The sequence below is a fragment of the Aquila chrysaetos genome, chromosome 23 (genome assembly GCF_900496995.4).
Source record: "Aquila chrysaetos chrysaetos chromosome 23, bAquChr1.4, whole genome shotgun sequence".
In the NCBI taxonomy this organism is placed as follows: domain Eukaryota; kingdom Metazoa; phylum Chordata; class Aves; order Accipitriformes; family Accipitridae; genus Aquila; species Aquila chrysaetos.
The window spans coordinates 17556887-17571614 of NC_044026.1; the positions used below are offsets into that span (position 1 = coordinate 17556887).

At 39.0% G+C, this 14728-nt stretch overlaps 1 protein-coding gene across 6 annotated transcripts in view; it reads right to left on the bottom strand.

The window, feature by feature from the left end:
- The window catches only part of ARHGAP6 (Rho GTPase activating protein 6), a 341022-nt gene that overhangs the window by 128259 nt on the left and 198035 nt on the right, over positions 1–14728 (bottom strand). The window contains exon 1 of one of the 6 annotated variants that reach the window (XM_029999037.2): positions 2643–2765. The exons of the other annotated variants lie outside the window; for them this stretch is intronic. The gene's annotated coding sequence lies outside the window, so the exon portion shown is untranslated. Of the gene's footprint in view, positions 1–2642; positions 2766–14728 lie in introns of those variants that run through there. 6 annotated transcript variants of the gene reach the window in all.

Here is a 14728-nt window from a genome sequence, read left to right on the forward strand (position 1 = left end):
TCAATCTTCCTTTTATAATTGCTTTCTCAACATACCTTATATAATATATAGGATGATGTGAAAAAAAGGCAGAAAGATAAATTTCTTTTGTGTATTCAGAGGATATGTAGATTTGAAAAGGTACACCATAAAAACAAAGGTGTCTGTGCACAGGCTCAGACTGCTGTACAGAAAATGGGAATTCAGAGAAAGCAATGTACCAAGTCGTTTTTCCAATCCCTTTTCAGAAGAATAACAAAAACACTGTGTTCCACTCAGAGTATTTAGAAAGTGGCTGTCATAGTAGTTTGTAGGTGTTACAGTAAGAGCTGATGATCAAAAAGGTGTATTTTTCCATGTGCCATTCAGTTAGAATGGATGCAAGAATGCACTGTGGGGATCTTAAGATGCCATCAGGGCGCAGCCGGGTGGATGTCCTTCAGCAGGCTGCGTGGCAACAGCTGTGAATTCAAAGACAGCAGCCCATGGTGCAAACCTGGTCCAGAGGTGGCCCTGTGCTGGTTGATCCCCAGTAAGTGTCATCGTTAACTGACCCCTCCTGATCCACATACTATTCCCCAGAGTGCAACAGGAGGGTCGCTTCAAACCTTGTGTGACAGAGATGCACGGGAAATAGGGAAAAGGCCATATGGAGAAGGGAAGAGATAAGCCAGAGTACAGGAGAAACACTCTCCTCCTCGCCCACACATACAACGCTCTGCTTTTCTTTACCCACTCCTAACTTTTTCTCTGGTCTTGCCTTTTTAAAAATCTATTCAGAGCCACGCTCTATGTACTGTCTGAACTCAGAGATGGCAGCCTTACAGAATATTTAGCAATTCTTTGCAGGGTTGCTAACAGTTTATCCTTGCTTGATGGATAAGTGCAAATACCCACCCAGCATGCATGCTTAGTATTTAGTGTGCATTTAATAGCAGCCAGGAGCTTGACCTGAACATCTTCTGTCTGCAGTAGGAGATTTTCAATCAAAAATGAATTATGAAAACCAACAGCGTAAAGCAATTTGTGACGAAGCTATAGATTTCTTCAGAAAACAAAAAAATTACTACAGAGAATACTGAAAACAAACATTAGAACTAATGAAGACTTTATAAAATCTTTTCATTTTATATCTTTGTAAAGACCTGTTTTCTCCCTCGGTGTTCAGCTCAGCACATTAGCAGCACACTACCAGAGCATGCATCCTCTTCCTGCTCTCAGCCTAGGGCAGAAATAAGCTTTTTCAGCCACACAGAGCATGTCATTATACTTCTGAAAAGCAAACAGACCTCCAAGAGCTGTGAGGAACAGAGGACGGAAGAAGGGAAGGAGTCAATCTCTGATACAATAAATTACAGAACCATTCTCAAGTCTTTTTTCTTTTTATGGAAGTCACCTTCAAAAGTGTTGGCACTGTGTGGTTTAGACAATACTTTTTTTTTTTTCCCCAAGAGTTAATTTTTTTTTCCAACCTGCTAGTAATACAAATTGAATGTCATTTTTTCTCCATGACGTGAACATGAACAGCATGAATTAGACATATAAACCCAACAATAACGTGAACCCAAACCAGCAGCACCATAACTAATGTCGTGATAATTGGCGTTTATATTCATTGTAGCCATATGCTTTCTGCTGAGTCAGTTTTGAAATACATACTAGTCCAAAAGATATTAGACAGAAGATACAAGACTAAATTCACAGAGGTCACCAAATAGTCAGTGATGTTCTCTATAGTGAATATCACTACCATAATGACAAGAATTAGATGATACACTTGCCTACAGTAGCAGAGGTTAGCGTCAAGTGATCCTGCCCTGTCCTATCTCATAGCTGCAGTTTAACAAAACAGACGATACGGACACATAAGCTAAAACCACAAAGCACAGGAGGTCTATACTCAATGTCACAAATGATGTGGGGTAGACTTCGAATTTTAGGTGAAGCATATACATTTAAGTATCAGACCATATTTTAATATTACTTAGAAGTCTAAAATTACACATAGAGGTCTAGCAGGGCTTTCTAAAACAGAACCAAGTCAGTTGCCTGAGCCCTACTGCCATCAGTAGTTATTAACTCAGCAGTCTGTTTAAACACTGCAAAATGCTACTGAGGACTTTTCATACATTTACATGCTTAGGCATTTCCAAGTATCTGGCCTCTAGGTACAGGTGAACTGGAACCCTTTAAACTTCCTCAATACTGAAGCCATTTTGCCCCATTCAATGCATTTTGTGGAAACTGAATCTCATACTCAAACTACATATTATATTCTTTATGCAGAGACACACATACATAAACAGAGAAAAAACATTTTCTAAAATCACAGGGAAAGTTCCATGGACATGCCTACATTATTTGACATGCCTACATTATTTCACATTCAGCTACAGCAAGCTTTTGAGCTAACCTATGTAGATAAAGCATTATATTTTCCCCAGCTTAATTTCAGCAAGGATAACCAGGTCTCCAGAGCTCTGCTAGTTCCTATGACAAACCCCTACAGGATTCACTTCATGGTTTACCTTCCTGCAGCTTCAGAATTATTTCCTTTCCAAATCCTCCTTCCCCTTCTTCTGGACTAGTCTTCCCAGCTAAATTCTGAATTTAAATAAAGAGTGAGAATAGATGGTTTCTCAAGAGAGTAACAATCTACTTACACTTTTATTCCAATCTCAGCTGTCCTAGTTGGTTTGCAGACACCTGTGCAGCAAATGCCAATGGGCTGGCTATCTCCTCACTTCCTTTAATAGGGTGCAACTCTGAAAATCTGAAAAATTACCTCCTCCTTTCTGTCTTTTGCAGTGCTTTTAAACTGGTGGTGGGAGGAGCAGAAAGTCTCCCTATCTTGTCATGTGAGAAAAAGCTAAAATTCCCATCAGAAGTGACTCACCAACATTAATCATATATACACCAGATTGAAAGGCACTCAGAACATGAAGCTTGAATCCCATCCTCAGTTAAGCAAATGAGAAGCTAATTGCTCAGCACTATCATGCTATTTTAACTGCCATATCTGTACAATTTTGCACAATGGAGCTGATGAATATAAATTTATTGTATCTAGCACTGAACTCTGTAAGAGAAGTGCTGCTGAATCTTCTGGAAGAACAAACAGCTGAGTAACGTGCAAATTCCTTTATTCTGAAATGAGTAAGTAACAGTGTAAAGATTTTTGTATACAAGACATTTGCTTCACTTACCACCTGGTTTATGCATTAGAATAAATATCCTTATTGCTTAACCAAGCAGATGCACATCAGAATCTTCAGTAACCAAATTACACTGCAGCTTGAGATACTGCATCTTCTGTTTGCTTCTCACTGGGAATATTGTGAGTTTTTATTCAATAACACTAAATCCAAGTACAAAAATCCAAAGAGTACTGTTTAGATTCAAGACTACAGCTAAATGTTGGGTGTGAGGGGGGTTGAAAAAAAAGAGGAAAATAGTAAGAAAAAATCCTACCATCTCTGAAATGTAGCTTGAGAATGAGAGGATTTATTTTCTTATTAAAAAAAAACAAAAAAAAAAAAAAAAAAAAAAAAACCCAAAAAACCCACCAAACCAACAAAATCACATTTGGAAATATATACATCCTACTGAATCTACAAAGCAGGGGATTTTCCCATTCATATTATGTATGCAGTACTGCCCTATGTTCTTCATAAAGTGGACTCAGGCTTTTTGCCTTTCTAGTGTTTTTAATTTTGCCTAATATTAACTATCCAGCTCCCACAGGACTATACTCAATTACATATGGAGAATATTCTATTAGCCATAAAAACAACAGTATAATTATAAAAAGTGAACTACACTCCTCTTATTTTTCAGGGAAGTATTCTAATGCCCAGGAACTAGATTATGATCTGTCACGGTCCTGTAAATTCAGGATAAATCAAGTGTTGCTCTAACATTACCCTGGCATGAAAGAAATCAAGGCCTCGTTGCAATAAAGCACTTGAGCTATTGCCGAGTGAACAATTTCTATTGGCATTTAATTATATTGGGTTTCCTGAAGCTAAGGCACAGCTTTAGCATGAGCAGGGCTACTCTGAGCAAGGGACTTGTTCTGTTCAAATCAATGCTCATCTAACAAATAGTTTTAATATGTAGCAACGTGTGACAACTGGCCAAGGATGTAAATTTAGCTCCTCACTGAATGTTAAAGAATATGCAACCCAGAAATTATAACTACCACCATAAATAATAAAAAAATACTTAAGTACATCCTACTTATGTTTTGCAAACATAAGAGCAAACCAGTCAAAATCCCTTCTGGGTAGATGTATAAATATAAGAGTCCTGGTCAAAAATTGGGATCTGCTATACTTTACACATTTCTACACCTCTAGAGGAAACGTTTGTACGACTTCAAAGCTGCAGTCTGTTCTAGTTGCTCATATAACAGAAGAGCTTGCTGCTTTGGTAGATCACCTGTGTTGTTTCTGGTGTCCCCCTCCCGAATCTTAACAGTGAGTAAGTCTCCAGGAATGAGCCAAATGATAATCTTGCTATGACATGGAGTATGGCTTTTTGTATAAACATGCTGCCTCAGAATTAGATTACAACCACTCACTTTGTGAGGCTCTTTGAGGTGGATTGCTGATGAGCCCCTATCCTTCAAAAATATCAGTTGCTTGAGTTGGTCATCCAAAAATTGAGGTACCCCAAACCACTATTCACTTCAGAGACACTTGGGTCCGCCTGTACATCAATCAAGAAAACAAAAATCCAGAAAGTAGAATCCCAAACTGACCATGATGCCACATTTAAAGGGTACCTAGGAATGTCAGTAAATCAAATTAACTTAGCTGGTGAGAAAAGAGTTAAGTGGGAGCTACCCAGCAGGGTGGAGCTGCTACAGCACCCCAGTATAGACCCGTACCTTCTCTCCCTGTCGTATATGCACAAGCAGACAACCCAAAGGAAGCTCGCATCAACCTTTCAGCAAAGGTTAACAGGAGCAGGACCACACTCATTTGTTCTGCTTTCACACCTTGTTTATCAAAGTTTTTCTACTAATGTCTTAACTGGCAAAAAGGCATGATGGAAGGAAAGCCTTTCCACAAGGCCTAAACAGAGCCCAACTCAGGTTCACAACTTCTTTCATATGGCTCTTGAAGGTATTTATTTTGCAGATTCAGTCTAGCAAAGCAAGACAGAAACATTCTGATTTTTGGTGCCTTGGCTTTTTCACAGTATTTTTAACAGTCTTTTGACACGTTCCAAAAGCAGCACTCCACAGAAAGGGTTAGAGACATCACAAATTGCAATAGTCCCTGTAGAAGTAGTCCACATCCTCTGGGTAAAGATTTTACGTAGTAAATAACAAGAAACACTGGTGATAAAGTGGTCCCAATTGCTACTGATGGTCCCAAGGCCATGTTACTGTAGTTTAGTGTATGAAAGAGTGCAAGACCTTGAAAAGTCATATTGATAATGTAGAAAAGTTCAGTCTAAGGAATACCAGTTTTGTCAAGATCCTATAAAGAGAAAATCAGAAGAAGGTAAACCTTTGTTTCTTACTAGATTTTGAGAGCATAAAGAATGACTATGCTTGATTTTATTTTAAAAATTAACATCTCTGCTCTCTTCCATGCTGAGTATTAGAAATCAAGAGGGAACAATACCTTACGTGGTTTGAGATGTGACTATTAAGAACAAATCAACTATGGTTAGTTTGCAAGTTATGTTTGTAGCAACATACACAGCATACTGAATCCACAAAGCAGCAGAGAGGACCAACCCACATTTGTGTGAAGTATCTAGCTTTCAATAATTGCTCCAATTTACATGCGGGAAGACCAAGGCAAGAGGTGTGGGTTAGATGCCTAACAGGGACTGTACAGAGGTGTTTAAATTTAGGCCAGGGAAACTGCCCAAGCATCTGCAGCCCTTCTGGCATGACCAATGAAATTCAGTCTAATCAATGCTCCGTACCTCAGCCCCACCACACCACCCTAAGGTCCACGGAGCAGTGGTTCAAAAGGGGGAAAGTTCAGAAGGTGGTCTCCCAGAGATACCTCTAAAAGGCCACGTGCTTACAGGACAGAGAGATGACCACGGCTTTCAGTCAAAAACATGGAAACAGGCTCTTTTATAGAAAAACCTCATGGCCAGAATACTACACAGATGTGGGAATATATTTCTGGAAAAAAACCCAAACCAAACCAACAAACAAACAAACAAACCAACCCCAACCAACCACCACCATGAAAAAAAAACCCCAAACCAAAACCATACCAACCCCACTACCAGACTACTCTCCAGTCTTAGGGAGTTCTCTAGCCTACTGGCTTGTAACTTTTCCAAGAAACTGGAGTTTGGACCTCCTGCCAGGCCACACTGGAGAACGGTGACCCCTGGGTCTTGTGGGGCTCTGTCTGGCACAGTGGCAGGTCTGTTATGGCACCTGCTTCTTCCTTCCCATTGCATAATGAGGTGAGGCACATACTCAAGGCTGTGTTTTCCCCTCCAGAAAAAGCCAAGTATATCCAAAGTCCACATTACGACTTTGCAGCTTGACACTTCCTTCCTTATTTTAATTTAGCCCCAAGGAAATTGTTTAAGGTCAGAAAGCAACCATTTGTAGAGGCAGGAATAGAAGTCCACCACCAATCTCAGATGCAGACAGCACCCTGCTACTCACTGCGCAAGTATGAGTGCGTCGTTCAAGACCCAGGGCTTAATCCTTTCTCTTCTCCAGATGCTTTACAGCAACTGTTGTGAAACAGGATGGAACGCAGTATGAAGCTTTTCATGCTAAATTTCAAGTACATTTCTGTACTCTTATGACTCTAATTCCCCTTTCTTGTCTGTTTAGAAACATACTGAGGTAACACACACTATAAATAAAACAAATGTCTTTGAAAAAGGCCTTAGATGCTCAGGAAGTCCTTTGCAGTTTGTGGTTCAATCTGTTTCCTCTTGAGTTTAATGTGACATGTTAGCTTGTTAAGATCTGTGTGGTGCTTCAAATATTTCCAATTAGTCTCACTAAGACCAATTTCCCTCCCATTTAGACTAAATGGGAGTTTTCATCCATGTTATCTGGACTTTTTCATTGATCAGAAAACGAGACCTAAGTTGAAAACATATTAACGTGGGGAAAATGGAAATGGTGACCTGAATACAGATAATCAGAAATAACAAGGCTATCTAAATAAAGATCTCAAAAGAAATCTGCATCTCTTGGAGTCAAGAGGAAGATTTTATCTTTCACACTTAAAATTCATTCCTAGCCTTGTTATGCACACCAAAATACATGCTCACCTTTGTTTCTACTTAACGGTACAAGGGTCTCAGAAAACTATTTTGGCAGATAAGAATAACGACCAGTCTTGATTCTAGTATAACATGAAAGAAACAAAGAAGGATCATGAAGAATTGTAGAAGCAAGCATTGAATACCTGAAGTGAACAATTCATGGGAAATTAATGAGTACCCAATATGAGATTGTGCAGGAAAGAGTCAGAGTATGAGACCTACGGAGGAAAAGCAGAAAATGTAAACAAGGAGACGAAAGAATGAAATAGGGTGTCAACAACAGATGAAGAAAAATTCAAGGCATTAGAAAATAAGAATTAAAATGAGCAATCAGATGCAGGAAGGCATAAAAGAAAAAAAGGCCAAAAAGAGTCATGAATAATTAAAAAAAAAAAGTACTACTGGAAAAGAATGACAATGTGCTATACAAAACTTAGCAGCCTGTCAAATTTTAATTCTCTTTTCAATTACTAATTAGGTCTTCTCATTGATTCAATTAAATGACAAACATCCAAGAGTTTTAATGTTATCTCCCTGCTCCCCCCATGATCTACTCACCACAGTGGAGAACCAGAATGCCATCAAAGAGCAGAATGGGACATTTACTGCAAGATAATCTCTGCCCCTTAATACTACAGGAACCCTGAGTAAACGTCTATCCTAAATGAAGAACATGGCAGAAATTTCAATGACATCAGTGGAGTAGGATTTTGCACATGTTCGTGACAAACAAGCTTTTCTGAGAAAGCAACCTATCTAAAATGGAAATTATCTTTAATTTTTTTTTTTTTTTGTAGTCTTGATTGGAATAATTACTTCTCCAACCATATGAGCATCGAAGAGAACATAAGCGATAGGCATTAGCAGGCACACAGCCACATGATGCATAGCAGTGGTACCTGCACACAACCATACCAAGTTACACACATATTCGTGTGACACACCTCCATTTCTTCCTCCTAGTCCCTCCAGACTGATTTCCTTTTAATAAAAAAAGAGACAGAAAGACGCTGGTTGGCCCAGAGCCAGCGTTGTCACCTCTGCACCACCTTCTCTCCCTCCTCTCCGAGGAGCGGCACTGGGACACAGGGAGGGTAGGAGGAAAGCCAGGCATTTCCCCCGCAGCTTCGAAAGCAGCAGCAGTGGTTAGAGCACAACAAAGCTGTTACAGTTAGTGCTGGAAACTAATGCCCGGACCAAAGTGCAAAGGAAGGTACCTGGAGCTTTGCCCCTGCTCCTTTAGGGACAGTACATGGAGCATGTTGTTATTTAAAAGCTACAGAGAAAAAGCCATTTGCACTCCTTCAACTTACAATGGCTTTCAACTACATATATTAAATCTTATGAAGATATAAATGAAGATGCATTGGTCATGCGAACATTAACTCATTTTCGTATTACTGCTTTTGCTGAAATTACTTCAACAGTTAGTTTATTCATTTCAGACAAAGTCTTAAGTCTTTTTTGCTCAAATTCAGTGGGAACATCTGTGCAATGTGTGCCACAGTGAAACCAAGTGCATTAAAAACTGGCCCACTGTGAGCCACGAGCCTTTGATTAGATTCAATATATAGACAGTGGTGCTTACTCTGGAGCAATCTGGGAAGGTATCCTTTATCTCTTTTTCTATTTTAATTTTAGTACTTAAGACTAATTCTTTCAATAATTCTTAATGCTTATAAAGAAGACAGCGAGCATAATCTCTTTTAGAGAATCCAGTACTAAATATAAAAGCCATTTCAGACCAGATGCTGTTACAGATTAGGTATAATTAATATTATGTTGAAAGTGGACAAAATTGAATTAAATTGATATTCTATATCTAGGGAAATCTGATAAAGTAAAAACTCCTGTTCACAGCACTGTGAGAACAGAAGGTTTTCTGTATTTTCCAGCAGTGCACAAAATGCATCAGAGCTAACAGGAAGATTAATTGCTGTACTCTAAAAAAGCTACGTCTGAAAGAGACATGCTTTGACTTTCCGTGCTCATTGTCACTAAAAGGCAAGGACAAATTTTTACAGAGCAAAATTGAGTTTGAATCTGTAGTAAAAATGCTCAGACTACCTGAAATTTTGCTGGAAATGAGAGAAAAATTCATAGGCAAGCAAGCTTCCATTTTTGCTATAGAGAAGGCGGCAGTGAGAAAATTAATCTTCTGCATTAATCTTAGCATTCCTCGCAAGTGACTCAGGCCTGCAGAAGAAAACATTCCCACTATCTGGTTAGAAAACGTCATGTTTCCCACACCGAAGGGAGGAGAGGAGCCCAAGCAGCACTGGTTTTACTACTTTCACCCTGATGAATCTGTTTGCAGATCCTTCAGCTGTTCAGAGTCCCAGACTGCTGAGGAAAATAGTTTCCATTTACCAACAAAAATTAAACTAGCCCTCACATGTATAATAAGCTCAAGTCAGAGCATTCCTAAACAATTATTTAACAGTTTATAATTTATTATAATAGTCCTTGGTAAAAGCACCTTGGAACAACAAGCAGAAGCAAAGTAGAAGAGATGCTAATAACTTCGTAGCAATACATGTTTACAAACTTAAGAGCTGTAAACATATACTTTACATGGTGACAAGTGTAAAAAAAGTCCATCCAGCAATGAAGAGTAGGAAATACCCTTGGTGAGCTGGAGGAGTACGAGAGGTCAGAAAGCCACCTGCAGCACCTGAACCTCTACCGTTTCTCATGCCTGAGCCAAATGGCTCCTTTTTTCAGTAAGCGCCCAGTTCTGTTGGGAGCGCTCACCGCCCACAGTTCTCATTCACCTCAGTAAAAGCCAACGTAGCTAGCAACTGGGAAAATATACATTTCAAGGGCCAGGTTTGCAAAAAGGACAGTCAGTCCTGAGGCTTCACTCTTGAACCCTCAATGCTTGTAACAGAAGCAAGAGCATCCCGCTGGGAAGCACAAGTAAGGGGAGTTACAACTGATCGCTTTCACAGCCGCCGGCACGCCGAGCAAGGGGCTGCTCAAACCAGCCCCTGAGCAGCAGCAGATGCAGGTGTCCTAAATACATCACTTGAGAGCGCTGAAGGACTACGCTCATCATCCAGGAGAGGCTTGTGTCACGCTAGCTCTTGGCCCGCTCGCCCTCCTCAGGATACGAGTGCCAACGTGGAAACTGCCACGTGTAGAAGAGCGAGCGGGAGGCTGGTTACGCCAGAGCTGGGTGCTCAGGGTGCCTGCGCGGGGGGCAAGGTGTTTGTCAGCATCACCGCCTCGCACTCGCATCCCGCGGGTCTCATGGGAGACTCCAGGTGGATCTGAAGATGGGATCGGCAGGAGAAGCAACTGAGCGCTGTGAGCTAATTTACCATCTTCATAAAACACACGGGACAGCAAGGCAGAAGACCCAAAAATGCCTCCTGCAGAAGCAGGTAGAAAACAGCAAAGCTTAACCACTTGCAAAACAAGAAGGAATCGATATGAAACAAACTATACAGAACACTTATGGTATGCAACAGATTGAGATTTATTCATCTTAAAAGTATTTCCCAATACAGTTACTCAGCTGAGCTTCTGTTTTGTTTTTTTATTAATGTGACACGAAAGCTGAATTCAGAATGACTGTTCTCTATTTTTATTTATACACGTGGGAACCATTTACAATTCAAATGTGATTTTTTTACTGTGTCCCTGAATGAAAATTACCAGTTCAGTCTGAACTTTCTGCATCAGCTTGTCCTTCAGTAGTTGCTTTTTCACAACATAATGTATTGAGAAAGGACTGAGATTATTGAAAATAATTGTATTGGCAACCAAGGAAGGCAAATTATAAACAGCAAATATTTCAAGTTTTTAAAGCCAAGTCCTCCTGTTATGAATTGTATTTCCAACTTTCTTCCACTTTATTAAATATTTTATTATATTCTACTGGAACAGAAATGTTGTACAAGGATATAAAATATTCTTTAAGCGTTTTCCCTCTCTCTCAGTATGGTGCATGTTAGGTCAGCTGCCCCACTTCACAGCTCAGCTGAAAAGTTATAACAAAAATTAGAGGCAAAATAAGTTCAAAGAATGCCACCATAATACATGCAATTCTTTGCTGTTTCAAAAAAATTCAAGGACTTTTTCCACTTCTCACATCATTTACCATAGTGTAAGACAAAAGGATAGAATTTAAGTTATTAACAGATTTTCCCATCTATCTGCTGTATCTCACCGTGGTTTGCAAAATCCTTAATCATGCTTGGGTCTTTTTGTTGTTAGGGGCTTTTTTTGGTTGCTGTTGAGTTTGGCACAGACAAGGACAAAGTGTCTCCAAGCCACGACCCATTATAAGCTTTTATATGAAAAAAATAAAAAAAAGCTTGTTATTAGCTAAGTGTTTATTTTAATCTGTCAACAGGTTACAAAGAAAAGCAACAAGATGAAAGTAAGATAGCATGAAGAAGAAGAATTATAACATATCAACTACATTCATTAGACTGATGAGTTTCCAAGGCAATTTTAAAAATGAATGCTTTTGGAAAATGTGTATATTACAGACTTTAAATTATATATGTGTAAATGAAAGACTATAACAGTTATTTCAAGAAAGAATACAACACAGGAGGGTTTTCTTATGTTCTTCTAACAAAGTTACAACCTCCAATAACTTTGTTCCCCTCCTGTCACCAGATGCTCAATAATTCCACCAAAAAGGAGGGCCAAGTAGGCATCCACAAGAATTCATCTGCCATTCATTTTTTTCTTTCATCCATAGCCCACTAATTATCCTGATCTGCATACAAACATACATATTTACTGATTTTTTTTATAAGCACCTTTCATAAATACACAGCACATTGATACAAACTTGGGGAAGGATTATAGAAAACTTCATAAGAAATGCACTCATTTCATCAATGTGTCTGACAGCTTCACTAAGAGATTTCACTGGAAAAGTATTATCCAGCAATAGGAATCTTAAATCTAGTTAACCGTAACACAGCAGGGCAGAAATGGCAGATCTTTGTTCAGTTTGGAGTGACTACTGTTCTAATGCTTTATTGCATCTCAACCGTATTAGAAAGGCATCTCTCAAAGTCACTTGCATGCATCATCTAGAAAAACAGTAATAAAGCAAACTGTTGATCTTTAATAATTGAAATAAATAAGGATAATGCCAGACATTCTCCAACTCAACAGAAAAAAAGGCAAACTCAAACCACTGAGAAGCAACGTGCCACAAAGTGTCAGTAAAAGAGAAGGAAGAATACCCATTTCTCCTGACATGTTACGCTGGCCCCAGGATGGGAGATTCCACCTCAACTTAAGTAAGTCCAACAGACTGTAAGTTAGGACAGCTATGATTCGTCGTAATGCCATTATTCTCTACAGAAAATTAATGTCTGGGGTTTCTTTGATGCCTGTTTTAAACAATGAACTAGAATGCTTAGAATTGTACATGTTAAAGAAGCAATCCTTATATAGCTCCAGATCTTAAAATGCCAACTTTTTAAAAGAACTCTTCAGGAATACTTCATGCTGTCTATTTGGTTAATAAGATACCGAAAACTTACGAGTAGAAATATTCTACTGAAGTCAGTGGGACTCCACACACTGAGTTCAGTCACACAGGATTTTATCTTAATCTTTAATGCTGATACTCCAGAACTTCCCAAGTAAATACTTTCATGGTAGATAAAAATGAACAATATAACCCACATCCTTTATCACCATAGTTAACCATTACTCACTTCTTCCATTCAATAAAGATTGACTTCCTGATCTACAAAATCTCCTGGTCACCTATCAAAACATGACCCACTTGCTCTACTGCTTATTCAGGCATCTTTCTCAGGAGTCACTTGACCTGCTCCTCATTGATCTTGTCCCTTTCCCTAAAATACTTTTCTTCTAATCCATCTAATCTGCCTGGACGGGCTCTACATTCTCCTTTCCTCATTTCCTCCTCTTAGACTTCTTGACTCTCTTTGATGTGTCTTCTTCCTCACTTCCTTTATGCCCATACTAAATCCTAGCAATATATTAACAAAGAAGGACAATTACTTTGAAAACAGATGCATTAACCTCTCCACTAATCCCACTATTACACTGCTTCCACTCTTCTTACTCAAACAGCATTCATTAGTAGTTGTCTGATTTCTTCTTAGCTTGAAACACAGGCAGACCAAGCAGCTGCTGCAGCATTGCCACTGGGTAAACTCTGCAGTAAGATTACAGCTGAGAAGCCTGGGCTCACACTGCAACCCCCATAATGAATATGAATTACGTCACCCTTTAATGACAAAAGAACATGCCACTTTTCATTGTAATAGACAGAAACTACTTAATAGCTGATATACAGCAAACTAACATTTGAGTTTATTTTGATGTAACTTGCTTACATTTCAAAAACGTAAACTCTTCAGGAATGCTGTTTTAGGTCTCTGTGTCACTTACACTGGATTCAGAGCATATGTTTTGTACCACTATTAGCTGCTTTACACAGTCAGAGAAATGTAAAGGAATGTTATTGCAAGTGACAACCAAACCTTTTACATCATATGTAACGGAAAACGCAGCAGAACACATCCATATGATAAAATAATCTTCTACCTGAGACAGAGTCCATCAAACCTCTCAAAAAGCCTTGTTTCTGTTATTTATTTTAACCTTGCACAATCTTTCTTTGTTTTTTTTTTTCCTGAAGGAGACTAAAAATTAAATATTCTTATCTCATAAATAATGCAACAGAACCACATTGTAGGTACTTCAGAGCAACTAAGGATGTTTAATCACTTTTCTTCTAGTATTCTCCCTTAATTTGAGGTTTCAAAAGTTATACAGCATGTCACCAAAATAATGCACTGATGGGAATGTTCTGACAGAAGCACAGAAACTGCCACTGCCAGGTTCTCAGTCATTTTCTTAAAAAAAAAAAGCTACAAGATATAAAAGAACATATAGCAACAAAACTATCATTGATTTTTGAACATATCTTTCCATATGTGCTAGCTAGCTCCTGTGTCTCTCTGTCAAGAGGTATTAGAGAACTTGGCAACTGGATGCGAATGAAACAAAATAAAAAAAGGTCTCCAAATGTTCAACCCTGCAAAGATCTGAGTACCTGAAACGCGAGAGGTTCCCCGGATGCTTAATGCTTAACAAGAACTTTCCATCTCTCTCAAGACCAAGCCTAAAAGAGCTTTTTATTTCTTCGTGCCAACCCATTTAATGTAACCCTGTATCCTTCATTATGAGTATTCTGGGAAATGAGAGCAGTGTCCCATCTTCAAATAAATCTTTACCTTTTCAATCCACACAGTTCTCTGTCTTTTCAACCATATATGCCTACAGCACACTTTGCGTGAATTAATGTGACTTTCCCGTAAAAGCTGCCTTGAACATCATAAATAATTGACAAGCGTTAAATAAACTCCTTGGAAAACAAACCTCAGGATGAGATGGAGACTCCCTGCAGCCACCCCACCCGGCAGCAAGAAGGCAGAGGCCACTGCAGCCGCTAGTCCCCACCACC